Raw genomic sequence first — 15,433 nt, forward strand, 5'->3', positions numbered from 1 at the left:
CCCAGATTTTCCTTCTCCTATCCCTTCAAAGACCAAACCCCACAGGGACCAAAGCTCCAAAGAGGTCTCAAATTGTCATTGTTCTTTTGAGGTTAAGATTGTCTACAGAAGGCGCACATTGCTCAGTGTTCGCCGAAACAGTGAATGAATTTAGGGTCCTTATGGATCTAGATTGGGGTACCCAGGACAGGGAGGACTATAGTTGGAGACTGAGAAAAGGCAAGTACAGTGGATATTGAATGGGAAGGGACGGGATAGGAAGTATACCTATGAAAGATGAGAATGTACAACAAAGAAAAGCCAAGCCCTGAAACCAAAACACAGCCTAAAGCACCGCTTCGAGGCTCTATTCAATTCCAGCTCTAGGAGGCACGAAGCGAAGCGTAAAGCAGGAACCACCAGCAACCTGGGCCACTTGCTCTGTCTCTTGTGTGCACAGCATTAATTTCTTTCCCCAACAAAGCACAGAGGTCATTTGACAGAGACAAACATCCTCAATTTTCTACCATCTGGTACTGAAGAGACACACCATTCATTCATTCATTCATTCATTCAATGTTTATCTCCTTCCTGACCACCACTCCCAGAAAAAAACAATCTTCCCTTGGCCTTCTTCTCTTAAACCTATTGCCCTACCTCCAGCTTTTCCTACACTCCCTTGACCTAATCTGCTCTAATGTTAACTTAAATTCCTGTACAGTCCAAGCAGCTGAGCTAAATGAGTGACAGGTGGAGAAAAAAAAAGAAGTGACGTGGATGTAAACTGAATCGGCTACTTGACATTGGCTTATGACCTCTGGTCTGTACACACTGTTTTCCATTTCAAAAGCCAGATTCACTCACCTCATCAAAATCAAAACTAAATCCAAAATAAAATAGCTTTGCCTGAGGCCACCCGTGACTTCTCAGTTAACTGCCACATCCAAAGCCTGTTTTCAGCTCTTAATGCATTTGACTGTTCTGCAGCATTTGATGCTTTGGGCCATGGCCTAGTCCTCAGAACTTCTCCCTTGGCTTCTCAGACCCCACTGTCTTTCAGTTCTCTGATCATGCTTTCTCTGCCCCGCTGGCTTCTTCCCTGACCACCATTTAAATGGGTTTTCATGTCCTCGCATCACTCTCCCCGCTTTCCCAAGGTGACATCAGCCACCACTCTTACTCTGACAACTTCTGAATCTTTATCTGCAGCTTAGATTTCTTGCTGGAATCTAACCCTATATCCCGTTGCCCTTTGGACATCTATACACCCAGATGTTCCCAAGGTAAACTCCTCTGCGCCTCCAGTGAGGACTGCCTTGATGTAGACTTACTGTCTACCCTCACAGCCTACTTTCTTAAGCGTCAGAGTTAGAGGACCACCGTATGTTCACTCTCATAAGCCTCAACTTTGGTATGATCTGCCGGTTCTTCTCTTTGCAGATCCAGGGAGACAATAAATTCTGCGTATCCTCTACCTCAGAAATTCTCGATTCCTAGATCTCCTCTTGCCTTGTTTACCATCAAAGTTCAAAGCCAACATAATTCAATGGGACTTTATATCCTCGAAGCTTTCCAATCTATCCTCCAATATTGCCACTAGAGTTACCTTTCTAAAATGCAAAGCTGGTCACAGCCATCCTTTACTTCAAAACTTATTGGTCCCTAGTTGGCCTGCAAGATAAAATGGAAGCTCTTTGGCCTGGACTACAACATATTTTATGGTTTAGTGTTTGCCTACTTTTTCCCGTCTCATGATAGGTGCAGGCCCTTCTTCCTTCAATGTTCCGCATCAAGCTGATTTCTTCCCCTTCCCAGGAGACCATAATCCAACTAGCTCCTCAACCTGCCATGCTGGCATCATCCATACTCCATTCCTTTTACTTCACCCCTCCAAGTTGGAGGTCAGATTTTAACTCCCAAGAAAATGCCCTCAGCCTTGAGCAGATTGTTCAGTTGTCCTGTCCTCTGTGTTCTCAGAATACAGCACTCATCGCATGATAGTTTGCTGGCATGTCTATCTCCCCCCCACTGTGGGCTCTCACAGACAGCAAGGTGTTTCATGTCAGGAGTCAGCACCAGGCTGGCTCAGTTGGTAGAGCCTGCGACTCTTGATTGGGGTTGTAAGTTCAAGCCCCACTTGGGAGTAGAGATTACTTAAAAATAAAATCTTAAAGAAAAAATTAAGAGTTTCATGTCAGAGCCCGCTGTCTAGCACAATGCCTAGCAAATAAATCATATCCACTAAGTAAATGTTGAATGAGTGATTGAAAGCAAGCCAAGTACTGGTAATATGGCCAGAGAAGTAGCAGAATTGTTTGTCCTCTCTCCTTTAAACTACTGGTTCTCAAACATTTTGGTTTTGTAACTCCTTTTCAATTTTGAAAATTATTCAGAACCCCAAAGAACTTTTATATCTATGCATGACATCTATTGATACTTACTGTACTAAAATAAAAGCTGGGGAAAATTTTAAATATACAATTTATGTAATTAATTATAACACTATAATGAAATAATACATTTCAAAACAATAACCCCAATACATGTTCACATTAATAATACATTTTTATGAAAAATAACTCTTTTCTTGGGGCGCCTGGGTGGCTCAGTCAGTTAAGCATCTGCCTTTGGCTCAGATCATGATCCCAGGGCCCTTGGGGCCCTGGGGTCGAGCCCCACATCAGGCTTCCTGCTCAGTGGGGAGTCTGCTTCTCCCTCTCCCTCTGCCTGCTGCTGCCCCTGCTTGTGCTGTCTGTCTCTCTCTCTCTGTCAAATAAATAAATACTTTAAAAAAAACAAAACTATTTTCCAAAGTAATTAGGGAGAAGAGCGGCATTGTTTTACATTTTTTGCAAATCTCTTTAATGTCTGATTTAATAGATGACAGTTCAATTCTCAGTCTGCTCCTATATTCGACCTGTTGCTATATGTTGTTTTGATTTAAGTAAATGAAGAAAATATATAGTCGGTAAAGATGACAGCCATTCTTTCAAGTTAAAAGAGTATTTCATGAAAAAATGTGGCTATTTCAGCTCATAACTCCAAACAATTGTATAAGTGCTTTTCCTGGAGACAAATGCTCTACTTTTGCAGCAAGCAAAAGTACTTTATGTGTACTTCTCACTTTGTCACAAAAATGTTAAGAAGATGGGTACTCTAAAGTTGAGAATGAAATTAATGACTTTTATTTCTTCATCAAGGGAATTTTTAGGGGAAGCTGACTCTTTTTAATTTGCTATAGATATTCTTTTTTGTGGTTAAAAAAAAAAACACAACATAAAGTGTGCCTTTGCAGGGGGCGGGGGGTGGCACCTGACTGGCTCAGTTGGAAGAGCATGGGACTCTAAAAAAACAAAACAAAACAAAAAAAACTTAAAAAGAAACAAAATGTGCCCTCTTTTAACCATGTTCATGTATACAGTAGTCACCATATGCACACTGCAGTATAACAAATTTCTAGTACTTTTTCACCTTGCTAAACTGAAACTTTGTACCTATTGAATAACAACATTCCCCAGGCTCCTGGGTGGCTCAGTTGGTTAGGCGTCTGTCTTCAGCTTGGGTCATGATCTTGGGGTCCTGGGATGGAGCTCTGCATCGGGCTCCCTGCTCAGTGGGGAGTCTTCTCTTTCTCCCTCTCCGTGTGCTCTCTCTCTCTCTAGTTCTCTCTCTCTCTCAAATAAATAAATAAAATCTTAAAAAAAAAATAACAATATTCCCCCTTTCAATATATCCCCAGTCCCTGGCAACTACCTTTCTATTTTCTAAGAGTTTGAGAAACTGACTTTTTTTTAGTGGTAAATTTGTGATGATGAAGAAAAATGATACCAATACAGTTTGGTGACAGAGCCTCAAAACATACTAAGGCACCAGCAGGTTTTTAAATTTTTTTTAATTTAAATTCAATTAATTAACATATTGGCATTATTGGTTTCAGAGGTAGAGGTCAGTGAATCATCAGTCTTATATAAACACCAAGTGCTCATTAAGGCACCAGCAGTTTTATCCACCATTTCGCTTTATAGCATCAGTGCAGAGTCAACACAGGGAAAAAGGCAAAGGAAGTCTAAGTATTATGATGAAATAGTTTTGACCTCATGGGTCCCCAGGAGTTTCAGAGACCCCCCAGGGTTTGACAACCTTGCTTTGAGAACCATGGCTCTGGGTGAGTTCCACATCTTAAATGTGCTAATAAATAACCTACATAAAAATCCAGCCCAGGGGCACCTGGGGGGCTCAGTCAGTTACGCATCTGCCTTTGGCTCAGGTCATGATCCTAGGGTCCTGCACTGGGCTCCCTGCTCAGCCCGGAGCCTGCTTCTCCCTCTCCTCCCAGCTCCTGCGCTCTCTCTCTCGCTATCTCTGTTTCTGTCTCTCAATCTCTCTCTCTCAAATAAATAAATAAATAAATAAATAAAATAAATAAATAAATAGAAATCTTAAAAAATAAATAAAAGGATCCAGCACAAAATCTTACAGGAAGAACACTATAAATGTTTCTACTCAGCATAATCCAGCTGTGATGGCTCCATGTTAATTTACCTAATCTCTATTCACTTAACACCATATCCAAAATTCTATCACATTTGCAACATTTCACATGTAATATGTATCTCCAGGATTCTTTACTTGCCTACTTCTTTATATTAGGTGAGTTTGTGTGTTAAAATATACTTAATGTAAAATTTACCTTTTTAACCATTTTCAGTATACAGTTTGGCAGTATTAAATACATCCATTGTTGTGTGTAGGAGGCTTTTAATTTTAGCCAAGTCCTAATTTATTTGTGCCCCTGGGTGGCTCAGTTGGTTAAGCGGCTGCCTCCAGCTAGGATCATGATCCGAGGGTCACCGGATAGAGTCCAACATAGGGCTCCTTGCTCAGCGGGGAGCCTGCTTCTCCCTCTCCCACTCCCCCTGCTTGTGTTCCCTCTCTTGCTGTCTCTGTCAAATAAATAAACAAAATCTTTTAAAAAAAATTTTTTTTATTTATTTGAGAGAGAGAAGCAGACTCCCTGAAGAGCAAGGAGCGGGACCCTGGGATCATGACCTCAGCCGAAGGCAGCGGCTTAACCAACTGAGCCACCCAGGCGCCCCAATAAATAAAATCTTTTTTAAAAATTAGCCAATTCGTGTAGAAGCATGTCTGTCCTATTTACCTACTCATTTATCAAATGTTTGTTTCACATGTGACAGAGCGGATTCAATCACTTTTGTGATTCTGCATTTTTCTAGATGGCTTTTTCAATTTTGCATATAATTACTCCAAAGTGTTGGGGGAGAATTGGGAGGGGTTATTTGAGTGTACATCCTCCACACTGGGTTAGCTGATTGTTGAGAAGTATATTTGCTACTCAGCACAGGATTACATACTTCTAAAATCCGTTTCTGTAATTCACATTCTCCAGCAAGCTTCCCGCGCGCGAAGGCTCTACTGTCGCGAGAAGCCTCTGAGCCAGGTAGGGGTGGGGCTTAAGTTGCAGTGGATTCCCAGAACCCTTAGCGAATTTCCGATTCCTTAACTGCGCAAGGCGCTGCGCAGGCGCAATAGAGATACCTTGACTTCCGCGCGCTTCAGAAGGTATAAATAAGGATGTCCTGGGGGCTGTTCGGTCTTTTCAAGAGAGAGCGAGGCCCTGCGTTGGAGCTGGTTGGTGAGTGTTTTTACCCTTTCGATTCGTTGGTTCTAGGTCTAGTACCCCGGGCCCGCCAACCAGATTTTCTTGTAGGCTTCGTCCCGTGTAGGATTCCCATCAGCGGCGTCCGCGCTAACTAGACTTATTCATGTAGCGGATGTGGGCCGCGGAGGCCTCATGAGCCGCGGGTCCTGCCCGTAACCAAAGGCGCTGGCGCCTAAACGTGCAGGGCTGCCACCTCAGGCGCCGGGACGCTAAATGCGCGGGCCGCCCCCTCCCAATTGCCCATTGCCCGGCTTCTTGTCTCCTAGGAGGCGGTGTAACTGCATGCAGGTCATTTTATTCCTGACACCCATCTGAGCTTAAGAATCGACTTCGAAACGGGCGGTTCTTAATTCTGCCACTTTATGATGTAGGGTGAGCCCACGACTCCTGATGATCGGTTTATGGATAGGAGCCGTAATTGCTGTCAGCGGCTCTGCATTTGCCGTTTTTTTTGGCAGTAGTGATAATCACATAACTGATAGAAGACTGTCGGTTGGTATTGAACTCGAATTTCGTCGGCACTTGGGAATTTAGGGTCCACCCCAAAATGGATCTCCACGGGAAGTCGCCATCAACTGGTTGAAATTTATTTCTAGCTCAGTAGCTCGCAAATGAAGTAAATTACAGTGACCAACGTGGATACTCCCGGGAGGTCACTCTCCCCGGGCTCTGTCCAGGTGGCGAACGGGAGCGTAGGGCTCTGCCCCATGATGTACAGTCCCTTTCCACGACGTTGGAGATGAAGCCGGGCCTTGAGTCTGCGCCTGCATATTCCTACAGCTTCTCAGAGTCCTCTGGACGATGACTGAGGAGACAAACCATGCAGGAAACAGCTCTCTAGAGCACCCTCTATCGGGATCTAGGTTGACTGGGGGGAAAAATCTGCTTTTATCAGCTGCTGTACTACTGGATTAAGCTCTCACCTACCTTGTTTTGCAGCGATCGCTCAGGATTCCAAATAAATTGATTTGAGGTAAGTAAACCAAAGAATTTGGGGTAAGAATTGTGTTTTCCTGCTGAGATTTAAATCATTTCAGCCCAGTTCCTTTTCATGAATGTGTTCCCTGCCACTTAACACATCCAGATAGAAACTTTGTTGGCATTTTTGTTGGCATGTCGACAGTTTCCTAAATGTATGCTCATGTCTGGGAAGATAGCTTTGTATTCAGTAAAAAATATTTTCATGTCTTTAATTGTCATGTGATAGGGTAGAAACTTCTGCTAATGGAAAGGTTGTTACAGTTTGGGTGAATTAACCAAAGTCAAGATTAGCAAAGCTTGTGTGTGAATCCTATATACTCTCTCAAAGTCTGTATGGTAGCCAAGGATCTGGTCTCCAGTACGGCCCCTTTCCATGATACTGGAGATGAAGGTGGGTGTATGTACCTGCATATTCCGAGGACAATGAGTAATTAAGTAGAGAAACCATGAAACAGTTAGTAGTAATGACTGGGTTTTAAACAGGCTTTCCTTAAATTCATTTGTGTAGAATGGAATGGGGGAAAATGAAGTCTCTTAAAAATGTTTTGAGGGTGATGCTGTTTAATCATAGGCATTCCAACGTGGATACTCCCGGGAGGTCACTCTCCCCGGGCTCTGTCCAGGTGGCGAACGGGAGCGTAGGGCTCTGCCCCATGATGTACAGTCCCTTTCCACGACGTTGGAGATGAAGCCGGGCCTTGAGTCTGCGCCTGCATATTCCTACAGCTTCTCAGAGTCCTCTGGACAATGACTGAGGAGACAAACCATGCAGGAAACATTTAATGAAAACTAAAATGAAAAATTTTGAGTGAGATCGTAAACAGGAGTCTGATCCTCTTTTTCATTTGTTTTCATTCAGGAGAGAAGAGGAGCCTCACCTAACTTTGTGGCAGTTGGCACTTAATCTTTTGGGTCGTTTATTTGGCAGGGAGTGTTGGTAAAGTGAATGATCAGTGCTGTTACAGGATAAGCCCGAAAGTTTGGGGGCTTGGGCACATTTGACCCCTTTTTAAAACTGCCCTTTACAGTAAACTGGGGGAATAAGTTGAATGTTCTGTTGGACAGGTGCCCGTTAAAATTTGAGAAATGTGGACAGCACTGAATCTGGATAAGTCTTAAAACAGTCTGGTCCTTTGACCCACAAAGCCCAAAGATTCAGAATGCCTATGAGGAGAAAACATCTTAAGGAAACTAAGATACTACTTGGCCTTTTCTGCTGTTCTCAAGTAAACCTGGGTTTTCTAACTATAACTGAATAGAAAACAAACCTGTGAGATCCTAAGTATGTCTTTATTAAAGATCCAGGTCTGTTTATAATGTATTTATGAATTATAATAAAGATGACTGCATATTTGTGTGGCTCCTTTTTTTGTGGAAATGTGACCAATAACTGTATTCTGTGAATGGAAGTGCTTGTTAAAGAAAACTACCTTTGCAGTTAATGTTTGATTAGTTTTTCATTAACTAAAGACCCGGAGCTTGTGTGTGTCTTGTGTCTCTTGGCACTTGTTTACTCTTAACGAGGGAAAGTGTTGATTCCTACCAGTTACCTAGTGTGCAGGTAAAAGCTTCCTGGTTGCATTCAAAGGTGGGTAGTGCTTAGGAAACCTAATGAATTTAGGTGTGGTGTCTTGAAAAACTAATGTACAATTGGCCACTGGACATGAGTGTTCAGAGATCTGGGTTAGACCAAGCCTTATCTTCATTTTCCCAGAATATAGTACACCTAAATTGACCTTAACAAGATTGGGCATAAATGCTAAAATCACACCACTGTTTGAAACTACTTAAGCCTCTACTGCCAGTGTTCCAAGTGGAACTTAAGCCTGAGGAAATTGTCATCCTACCTATGAATGATGTGATACTGAGTCACAATGGAAATCTTGTCGAGCTCCTGTACTAGCTGCCAGCATTACAGGACAGTTGAGACCCTGAAGGATGGGGACTAGCAGGGAACCATCTAGAAGGTAGAGTCTAGATCCAGAGTGGGGGGTAAATGAACATAAGGTGGGGAGGGGGCTAGTAACAGCCATGTGACCAGTTAGAAGCCATGAGGGTCAAGTTTAAGTGAAGTGGGTTATTTGAGTAATGGGTCTTTGCCCAGACTTCTGGACTGTCTGGGCAGACCGCTTCACCCAGCTGAGGGCCAGAGATAAAACCGAAGCTAGTTAAGCTTTCATAGCCATGACTATAGAAAAGAACCTGGGAGAGCTTGTTTGTTTTAAGGAACATGACTAAGGTGATCTGTTAGAACAGGTACTAGTCACTTAGCTGTGCCAGGCACTACCCTAAGCTTGACCTCTATTGACGACCCTGAAGTAGGTATTAGTTTGAACGAATAGGCTAGTTGTCCAAGCCAGACGGCTAAGTAGAGCCTCTGTACATAACTGTAGACTTGCCTGGGAGGGACCTGTACGCCCCAGGCCAACCTTTTGTTCAGTTCTCCTCTTTTGTATCATTGCTACATAAGCAGCCTATGGAGAGGAGGTGCTCAGAAAAATGAATAGTTGGGATTTTTCCCTACCACCCGGCAGGGAATTTAGTTTTTAGTACAAATGAACAGGATAAGGCTGGGTAATCTGGGCAGGAAATAGGTGCAGTTTTCTCTCCACGCCCGAAGTGTAGCTGAAGCAAAGCTGTCAGTAGGTGTTGTAGGCCCCACGCTTTCTGCCAGACTTCTTGCAACATACCTGTAGGTAGGCTTTTTCCAAACAGGCTCTTCTGGCCTTTTTCTGCATGTGGGTAGTCCTATCAGTCCTTGCCAAGACTGCCTGTGTTTGAATCTAAATACCACCATTTGCTGTCCATGTGAACTTGGGCAAACCACTTAACCTCTGCCTCAATTTTTTCATCCATAGAATGGGGATGATAAAAGTACCTACCTCTTGGAGTTTTAATGAGAATTAAGTAACTTAATTGTAAAAGGCTTACAGTTTCATAAAAATACAATGAGTTTGTTAAATATCACTTCTCAAACAACCTGGGATACAGTATCCAATAAATTTTGTTGAATGAATAAAGTCTACCATCACTTAGCTATTACTAAACCAGGTTTATCTGAGAACCAACCTTATCTCTCCCAAAGAGATTAAGGGATTAGGAACTTGCCCAAGAGCACCTAACTAGTAAGGAGCAGAACCAGGATTCAAACCTAACTCCAAAACCATATTATGATATATTACTAGCTTTGAACAAGACAGTGGCGATACATGTACATTATTTAATACTCCATGCACCTCTGTAAAGTAGGTACTCTTTGTGCCCATTTTGCAGATGAGGAAAACTGAAGTTGGAGAATATGAGGAACTTGCCCAAGTCATACAGCCAGTAAGTGGCAGAGCATGCATGTGAGCAAGGCAGCTGACTACAGAACCTATTTTCACCCTACGTCATATCATGCCTCAAAAAATACTATTTTCACCTGGTTTAAACCACTTTTTGTATTAAGCTGATGTAATAACTACTTCACCATAAAACCTCAGTTGCAGTTGTAATGAATTATAAACCTATATGCCCAGTTTTACTTGACAGTGGAAAATAAAGTGGAAATGAGTAGTTTCCTGGGAAGTGAGAGCCCTTCCCTGGCCATGCCTCCCTCTTTCACCCCTTTCTATCTTTGGGATGGATGGGACCCACACATTTTAATGATAGTACCTGACATTTGATGAAGATTTGCCATGTGCTAGGCATTCTTTAATCCTTAAAACAGACTTAGGCAGTGCAGGGAATTTTATTAAATCCATGTTCTAGAAAAGGAAGACAAAGTCAAGGTTCTTTTTTTTTTTTTTTTTTTTTTAAGATTTTATTTATTCATGAGTGACAGAGAGAGGCAGAGGGAGAAGCAGGCTCCCCGCAGAGCAGGGAGCCTGATGCGGGACTCGATCCCAGGATCCTGGGATCATGACCTGAGCTGAAGGCAGACGCTTCACGGACTGAGACATCCAGGCACCCCAAAATCAATGTTCTATCAGTTGCCCAAGGCCACACAGAGTGGAACTTAAAGGTCTTTGTCACTAGAGCCTGAACTCTGCACCACTGTCTTCACTTTCCCTTACAAGCACCAGCACCTTGAGCATTCATTCATCAGGACAGTTAGCATTCTGATGTGATTATTTTTAAACTGATAAACATCTAACTTGCTAGTTGGATCCTCAAGGAATGGGACCATATACGTAAGCTCAGTACCCCTACTGTGTCTGGCACATACAAACACTGGTTGATGATTTTGTTTATGTTCTATTGATTTCTGCTTTTATCTTTATTATTTTCTTTGATTAGGTGTAGTTTACTCTTCCTCATTTCTTTTTTTATTAAGATTTATTTATTTGAGAGAGAGGGCATGAGTGGAGAGAGGGGCAGGGGCGGAGGGAGAGGGAGAGAATCTGGAGCAGATTTCCTGCTGAGCACAGAGCAACACATTACCCAAGCACCCCTCCTTCCCTCTCTTCTTAAGGTAGAAGTTGAGGTCATTGATTTGAGAGCTTTTTTTTTTTTTAATACAGGCAGTTAGTGCTATAAGTTTTCCCCCAAAATTGCTTTAACAATATCCTAAACTTCTGGGATGTTGTGTTTTCATTTTAATTCAGCTCAAAATACTTTTTCAAATTCCCTTTTGATTTCTTTTATCTATGGGCTATTTTAAAGTGTATTCGTTTTTAAATACCTGGGAGTTTTCCAAAGATCTTTCTGTTATTGGTTTCTATTTTAAGGTCAGTGTAGTCTAAGAATATACTTTGTACGACTTGAATCCTTTTAAATTTACCAAGACTCGTTCTATGACCTAGAACATGGTCTATCTTGGTACATGTTTCATGTGTACTTAAGAATATGTATTTTACTGTTGTTTGAAGAAAGCGAGGTTGAATGTGAAAAAAGGTGAAGCATTATATAAACGTGAATCGGTCAAGTTGGTTGCAAGTGTTCTTCAAGTCGAAATCCTTGCTGGTTTTCTGCCTGCTTGTTCGATCTATTATTGAGAGTGGGTTATCAAAATCTCCAGCTGTATTTGTGGATTTGTCTGTTTCTTCAAGAAGTTGTATCAGGGGGTGCGTGGGTGGCTCAGTCAGTTAAGCGTCTGCCTTCGGCTGAGGTCATGATCCCAGGGTCCTGGGATCAAGCCCCACGTAGGGCTCCCTGCTCAGTGGGGAGTCTGCTTCTCCCTCTTCCTCTGCCTGCCCCTCCCCCTGGTCATGCTCTCTCTCTCTCTATGTCAAATCAATCAATCTTAAAAAAATGTTCTGTTTTTGCTGCATGCATTGTGAAACTGTTATTAGTTGCATATATGTTCAGGATTGTGTATTTTGATTAGTTGACTCCTTTATCATTTATGAAATTACTTCCTTTATTTCAATAATGTTCTTTGCTCTGAAATCTACTTTGTTATTAATACAGGTGCTCCAGCTTTCTTTTGACCAGTGTTACCAGAGTATGTCTTTTCTATCCTTTTACTTTTAACCTATTTGTGTATTTATATTTAAACTATATATCTTGTTAGGCAGTGTATAATTGGGTCTTTCTTTTTTGCTTTATTATTTATTATTTTTATTTTTATTTATTTATTTTTTTTTTTAAAGATTTTATTTATTTATTTGACAGAGAGAGACAGCCAGCGAGAGAGGGAACACAAGCAGGGAGAGTGGGAGAGGAAGAAGCAGGCTCCTAGCGGAGGAGCCTGATGTGGGAGTCGATCCCACAACGCTGGGATCACACCCTGAGCCGAAGCAGACATTTAAGGACTGCGCCACCCAGGCGCCCCCTATTATTTTTATTTTTTTAATTGATTTGTCAGAGAGTGGGAGAGCAAGCAGGGGAGCGTCAGGAAGTGGGAGAAGCAGGCTCCCCACTGAGCAGGGCGCCCGATGTGGGACTGGATCCCAGGACCCTGAGATCATGACCTGAGCTGAAGGCAGATGCTTAACCAACTGAGCCACCCAGCACCCCAGAGTTTTATCATTTTGATACATGTTTTCTATTTGTCTCATCTGTTCTTTGTTCCTTTTGTCTTCTTATTCTGCCTTTTAAAATATGAGTATTGGGGGCACCTGGGTGGCTCAGTCAGTTGAGTGTCTGACTCTTGATTTCCACTCGGGTCATGATCTTGGGGTCCTGATATCGAGCCCCGCATTGGGCTCCTCACTCAGCAGGGAGTCTGCTTGGGATTCTCTCTCTCCCTTTCCCTTTGCCCCTCCCCTCATGCTTGCGCACACTCTCTCTTTCAAATAAATAAATAAATCATTTTTAAAAAATGAGTATTGGGTGCCTGGGTGGCTCAGTTGGTTAAGTGTCCGACTCTTGATTTCAGCTCAGGTCACGATCTCAGGGTTGTGAGATCAAACCCTACATTGGGTGTGGAGCCTGCTTAAGATTTTCTCTCTCCCTCTCCCACTGCCCCTCTGCCCTCCCTAAGGAAAAAAAAAGGTACTTTTTTCTGATTCTATATTACCTTCTTTATTGGCTTACTAGCTATAACTTTGTTTTGTTATTTTTGTGGTTGCTTTAGGGTTTGTAGTATACATCTTCACCTTCTCAGAGTCCACATTGATATCATATCACATCACTCAGGACAGCAGAAGAACCGTAGTTTGTCACCCCACAGCTCTGTTGTTGTTGTTACGGGTATTCTATTTGTTAGAAAAACCACAATACATTTTTTTTTTTTTTTGCTTAAAGAGGCAATTATCCTTTTTACAGTTTTAAGAATGAGGGGCGCCTGGGTGGCGCAGTCGTTAGGCATCTGCCTTTGGCTCAGGGCGTGATCCCGGCGTTATGGGATCGAACCCCACATCAGGCTCCTCCGCTATGAGCCTGCTTCTTCCTCTCCTGCTCCCCCTGCTTGTGTTCCCTTTCTCGCTGGCTGTCTCTCTCTGTCTAATAAATAAATAAATAAATCTTTAAAAAAAATAAAGTTTTAAGAATGAAAACGACCTTTCAAAAATGAAGGTGAAATAAGGTATTTTCCAGTGCTCTTCATTGCTCCGTGTAGATCCAGATTCTTGTCTGGTATCACTTTCCTTCTGCCCAAAGATCTTCCTTTAACATCTCTTTTACAGTGGTTCTACTGGTGATTAATTCTTTCAGCTTTTGTATGTCTGAAAATAACTTAATTTCACCTTCATTTTTGAGAGATGTTTTTGCTGGATATACCTCATTAGATAGAATTTTGCTGGAGTCCCTTAGAGACTTTGCTCCATTGTCAGTCTTGCTTGCATTGTATCCTTGTCTTTGTTCCTCTGTACCTTACGCGTTGCATTGTATCTTTGTCTTGCTTCTCTGTATATGACATGTCTTTTCTTTTTTCTTTTTTTTAAAGATTTTATTTACTTATTTGACAGAGAGAGGGAACACAAGCAGGGGGAGTGGGAGAGGGAGAAGCAGGCTTCCCGCTGAGCAGGGAGCCTGATGTGGGGCTCGATCCCATGACCTGAGCCAAAGGCAGACACTCAACGACTGAGCCACCCAGGTGCCCCTAACGTGTCTTTTTTCTGACCGCTTTTCAGATTCTCTATCATGGGTTTTAAGCAATTTGGTTTTGATGGAGTTTGGTTTTTTGTGCTTAGAGTTACTTGAGCTTCTTGGATTTTGTGTTGGTCAAGGTTCTCCAGAGAAACAGAACCAACAGAAGGTATGTGTGTAGATAGAGATTTATTTTAAAGAATTGGCGCATGTAGTTGTGGGGGCTGGCAAGTCGGAAATCTGGAAGGGCACTTTGGCAGGCTAGAAATTCCAGCAAGAGCTGCTGTTGCAGTCTTGAGCCCACATGCAGTCTTGGCAGAATTCCTTCCCTTAAGGCCTTCAACTGATTGGATGAAACCCACCCACATTACAGGAGGTAACCTGCTTCCTTAAAGTCTACCGATTTAAAGGTTATCATATCCAAAAAATACCATCACAGCAACATCTAGCCTGGCATTTGACCAAACAGCTGGCCACCACAGCCTAGCCAAGCAGACATGTAAAATTAGCTATCGCAGACCTGTAGGTTTGTAGTTTGCACATTTTTAAGCTGTTATTTCTTCGTATATTCTCTGTCCCCAGCTCCTCCTTGCTTTCCTGTATATTTGGCCACTTAAAGTTATTCCATAGCTCACTGATGCTATTTTCAATTTTTTAAAATTCTTTTTTCTCTGTGTTTCATTTTGGATAGTTTCTGTTGCTATGCCCTCAAGTTTACTAATCATTGTTTTTGCAATATCTCATCTATTGTTAATAGCATCCAATGTATTTGCAGTCTTAGATTTTGTCAAGAAATTCACTTTGGGTCTTTTTGTATCTTCCATGTCTCTCCTTAACTTTTATGGGTATGGAATAAAGTTACAATAACTTTCTTTTTTTTTTTTTAGGATTTTATTTATTTATTTGAGAGAAAGAGAGATAGAGAGCACAAGCAGGGAGGAGAGGGAGAAGCAGGTTCCCCACTGAGCAGGGAGCCCCATGTGGGGGCTCGATCCCAGGACCCCAGGGTCATGACCTGAGCTGAAGGCAGACACTTAACCGACTGAGCCACCCAGGCGCCTGTACAGTAACTTTCAGTGTCTTTCATGTCTATCATTTGAGCCAGTTCTGGGCCGAGGTCAATCGACTGTCCTTATGGTTTGTGTTCAATAAATAAAACAATGATAGAATGTGAAAAAATTAAAATTAGTATTTGGGTTCAGAATAGGAAAAGATAAAGTGGAGCCTAGGAAGCCTTCACAGAGATGGGGACTGAATTGAGCCTTAAGATATACCAAGAGCTCAGCAAGGCAGGAAGAAAGGCACTTGTTAGGGAAAACAGCCCAGGTAAAGGTGAGAAGG

The 15,433-nt window shown here is 42.3% G+C and overlaps 1 long non-coding RNA gene and 2 other non-coding genes across 3 annotated transcripts; all 3 read left to right on the forward strand.

Annotated features, from left to right (window-relative positions):
* Nucleotides 1-5,504: 5,504 nt before the first annotated feature.
* Nucleotides 5,505-7,991, forward strand: LOC103666488. Its single transcript, XR_569519.2, has 3 exons — nt 5,505-5,632; nt 6,599-6,632; nt 7,500-7,991. It is a non-coding gene; the product is annotated as an uncharacterized LOC103666488 (long non-coding RNA).
* On the forward strand, nt 6,290-6,494 carry LOC121099850. Its single transcript, XR_005831591.1, has one exon. It is a non-coding gene; the product is annotated as a small nucleolar RNA SNORA73 family (small nucleolar RNA).
* LOC121099849 lies at nt 7,217-7,421 on the forward strand. The gene has a single exon (XR_005831590.1). It is a non-coding gene; the product is annotated as a small nucleolar RNA SNORA73 family (small nucleolar RNA).
* Nucleotides 7,992-15,433: the final 7,442 nt, after the last annotated feature.

Source organism: Ursus maritimus, unplaced genomic scaffold (genome assembly GCF_017311325.1).
Source record: "Ursus maritimus isolate PB19 unplaced genomic scaffold, ASM1731132v1 scaffold_32, whole genome shotgun sequence".
Taxonomy (NCBI): Eukaryota; Metazoa; Chordata; class Mammalia; order Carnivora; family Ursidae; genus Ursus; species Ursus maritimus.